Source organism: Staurois parvus, unplaced genomic scaffold (assembly GCF_062004578.1).
Source record: "Staurois parvus isolate SC_StPar_1 unplaced genomic scaffold, SC_StPar_1.0 ptg003064l, whole genome shotgun sequence".
Classification (NCBI taxonomy): Eukaryota; Metazoa; Chordata; class Amphibia; order Anura; family Ranidae; genus Staurois; species Staurois parvus.
Genome location: NW_028320860.1, coordinates 17,501 through 21,650, shown reverse-complemented (window position 1 = coordinate 21,650; position 4,150 = coordinate 17,501). Strand labels below are relative to the sequence as shown.

Below are 4,150 nucleotides of genomic sequence, written 5' to 3'. Positions count from 1 at the left end.
CCCGCGGCTCCTTGGCGGGATCATTGAACTCCAGTCTATAACATAAACACAGAACGGGAAGTAAACAGATTTTATTTAGCAATTCTGATCAAATATTGCCAAAGGCCTTGTGCGGGAAATGAGATATACAGTATAATATTACCAGCGGTGACCTCCTCGCCCCCCAGCCCCCCCCCCCTCCCTTTCCTATAAGTAAAGGACCCGGGGCCCCTACACAGTTCATAGCAGAACATCATAATGATGAAAGCCGCGATCGCTCTCCTCATCCTGGGGCTCATCTTCATCCCCGGTAAGTAAGAACATTTCCTTCTGATACATCTCTCCTTGTATTCTCCCATTACAGGTCCATGTTATACATCCCGCCATTGTCCACCATAGAGCCGCATCTACACTGGGTGCAGGAAAGAAATATTACTCTGGAGTTCATCATTATTTTTATTATGATTATTATTTTTTTTTACATATATATACACAGTGAAGGAAATGCGTATTTGCTCCCCTGCTGATGCTGAATGTTCGCCCCTCACACAGAAATGATCGGTCTAACAATGGAATGTTCGCTCCTCACACAGAAATGATCGGTCTAACAATGGAATGTTCGCCCCTCACACAGAAACGATCGGTCTAACAATGGAATGTTCGCCCCTCACACAGAAATGATCGGTCTAACAATGGAATGTTCGGTGTAACACTGAGAGACAGAATACAACAACAAATTCAGCAGAAATGCGTCTAACAAATGATGACGGATCTGCATGTTCATGAGGGAAAGAAGGATTTGATCCCCTTCACAAAATGTGACTTAGTACTTGGTGGCCAATCCCTTGTTGGCGATCACAGAGGTCAGACGTTTCCTGGAGTTGGCCCCCAGGTTCGCACACATTTCAGGAGGGATTTTGGCCCACTCCTCTTGGCAGATCCTCTCCAAGTCATTAAGGTTTGGTGGCTGACGTTTGGCAACTCGAAATTTCAGCTCCCTCCACAGATTTTCAATCGGATGAAGGTCTGGAGACTGGCTAGGCCACTCCAGGACCTTAATGTGCTTCTTCTTGAGCAGCTCCTTTGTTGCCTTGGCCGTGTGTTTTGGGTCATTGTCATGCTGGAACACCCATCCACCACCCATTTTCAATGCCCTGGCTGAGGGAAGAAGGTTCTCACCCAAGATTTGATGGTACATTGCCCCGTCCATCGTCCCTTTGACGCGGTGCAGTTGAACTGTCCCCTTAGTAGAAAAACACCCCCAAAGCAGAATGTTTCCACCACCATGTTTCACAGTTGGGATGGTGTTCTTGGGGTCATAGGCAGCATTCCTCCTCCTCCAGACACGGTGAGTTGAGTTGATGCCAAAGAGCTGGATTTTGGTCTCCTCTGACCACAACACTTCCCCCAGTCCTCCTCTGCATCATTCAGATGTTCAGTGGCAGACTTCAGACGGGCCTGGACATGGGCTTTCTTGAGCAGAGGGACCTTGCGGGCACTGCAGGATTTCAGTCCTTGTCGGCGTAGTGTGTTACCAATTGTTTTCTTGGTGACTGTGGTCCCAGCTGCCTGGAGATCATTGACAAGATCCTCACGTGTAGTTCTGGGATGATCCCTCACTGTTCTCATGATCATTGACACTCCACGAGGTGAGATCTTGCATGGTGCACCAGACCTAGGGAGACTGACACTTGTTTTGTGTTTCTTCCATTTGTGAATGATTGCACCAACTGTTGTCACCTTCTCACCAAGCTGCTTGGCCATAGTTTGGTAGCCCAGTCCAGCCTTGTGTAGGTCTACCATCTTGTCCCTGACATCCTTGGACAGCTCTTTGGTCTTTGCCATGGTGGAGAGTTTGGAATCTGATGGTTTGATGGCTCCTGTGGACAAGTGTCTTTTATACAGGTAACACAATGAGATTAGCAGCACTCCCTTTAAGAGACTGCTTCTAATCTCAGCTTGTTACCTGTATGAGAGACACCTGGGAGCCAGAAATCCTGCTGAATGATAGGAGATCAAATCCTTCTTTCCCTCATGAACATGCAGATCAGTCATCATTTGTTAGACGCATTTCTGCTGAATTTGTTGTTGTATTCTGTCTCTCAGTGTTACACCGAACATTCCATTGTTAGACCGATCATTTCTGTGTGAGGGGCGAACATTCCATTGTTAGACCGATCATTTCTGTGTGAGGGGCGAACATTCCATTGTTAGACCAATCATTTCTGTGTGAGGGGCGAACATTCCATTGTTAGACCGATCATTTCTGTGTGAGGGGCGAACATTCCATTGTTAGACCGATCGTTTCTGTGTGAGGGCGAACATTCAGCATCAGCAGGGGAGCAAATACACATTTCCTTCTCTGTATACCAGCAGCAGACTGACTTTTATTTGGAGTCCATAATGATTATATTATATATATATTTACTTTATGATTGACTTTGTTTTTCATTCCAATTTGTTCTCCTGAATATTTGTCACTTTATGTTGAATCTCCTGCCGGGAAACAATGAAAATGTTTCCATGATTCTGTCTTCATATGTTGCAGTTTGGAAGAAGCAATGTAGAAGTCATTTCACAGAACTTAGCCCGGGTTCACACTGATGCAGAATTCTCCGCGTTTTCTGTGCGAATTCAGAATCGCTCCCCGTTCCTGCGAACCGCTGCGGGTGTGAATGTTCAGTTACCAACACCCAGAAATCGGTCGCAAAACGCGGTGCAAGGTGCAGAATCAGATCTCATAGGTGTGAATACCGGTGCGATCCGATTCTAGTGCTGACCAAAAAAAGGGTCCTGCGCTATTTTGGTGCAATTTGGGCCATATAAAATGGAGGCGATTTGTGTTGGGAGGGGGGATTTGGGAGGTGTGCTAGGATTGGTGATTTGGGGGGATTTGCATTGGGAGGAGGGATCGGGGAAGAGGTGGCATTTGGTGGATTTGTGCTGGAAAAGATGATATGGTATTGGGGGGGGGGATTTGTTCTAGGAGGGATGATCAGGGGGGGGGGGTATTTGTGCTGGGGGGAGTGTTGTGCAAGCATGGGGAATTGAGGAGGGAATTTGTGCTGGGGGGAGGGTCTGGAGTGGGCGTCAGGGGAATTTGTGCTGGAAAAGGTGATATGGTATTGGGGGGGGGGGATTTGTGCTAGGAGGGGATATTTCTTTGGGGTGAGATTTGTGCTAGTGCTAGTAGGATGATGGGGGGGTATTTGTGCTAGAAGAGGGGGGGATTTGTACAAGCATGGGGAATTGTGGGAGGGGAATTTGTGCTGGGGGGGGCCAGGAGTGGGTGGTGGGGGGAATTTGTGCTGGAAAAGGTGATATGGTATTGGGGGAGGATTTGTGCTAGTAGGGATGATTGGGGGGGGGGGTTGTGCTAGAAGAGGGGGGGTATTTGTACAAGCATGGGGAATTGTGGGAGGGGAATTTGTGCTGGGGGGGGCCAGGAGTGGGTGGTGGGGGGAATTTGTGCTGGAAAAGGTGATATGGTATTGGGGGAGGATTTGTGCTAGTAGGGATGATTGGGGGGGGGGTTGTGCTAGAAGAGGGGGGGTATTTGTACAAGCATGGGGAATTGGGGGAGGGGAATTTGTGCTGGGGGGGGGGGTCTGGAGTGGGTGGTGGGGGGAATTTGTGCTGGAAAAGGTGATATGGTATTGAGGGAGGATTGTGCTAGTAGGGATGATTGGGGGGGGGTTGTGCTAGAAGAGGGGGGGGGTATTTGTACAAGCATGGGGAATTGGGGGAGTGGAATTTGTGCTGGGGGGGGGTCTGGAGTGGGTGTAGGGGGGATTTGTGCTGGAAAAGAACATTTGAGGAGTAGAGAATTTGTGCTAGGAGGGGGAAATTTTTTTTTTTTGGGGGGGGGATTTATGTTGGGGGCATATGGGGAAAGATTGGATTTGAGCTTGGGTGGATGAGGGACAAAGATTTGTGCTGGGAAGGGGGGATTTTAGTGGGGGGGGACAAATTTGTACTGGAAGGAAGGGTAATTTATGCTTAGGGGGTAAGCATTCACATTAGCGCTCGATTTTTTTGGAGGGGGGAGGGGAATTTTTCTGACACATAATGCTCATACATCTTGGGGGGGGGGGGGCCAAGAAGAAGTCAAACTCCCCCTCCCCCGATTTCATTATGTGTGAGCTTAGGGTGTGCTACCTCCAGCAGTCAT

The 4,150-nt window shown here is 48.5% G+C and overlaps 1 long non-coding RNA gene across 1 annotated transcript in view; it reads left to right on the top strand.

The window, feature by feature from the left end:
- The first annotated feature begins 205 nt into the window (after window positions 1-205).
- LOC149428645 (uncharacterized) overlaps window positions 206-4,150 on the top strand; it is a 7,446-nt gene continuing 3,501 nt past the window's right edge. Inside the window, exon 1 of the long non-coding RNA XR_016310699.1 lies at window positions 206-289. This is a non-coding gene — a long non-coding RNA (uncharacterized LOC149428645). The remainder of the gene's footprint in view (window positions 290-4,150) is intronic.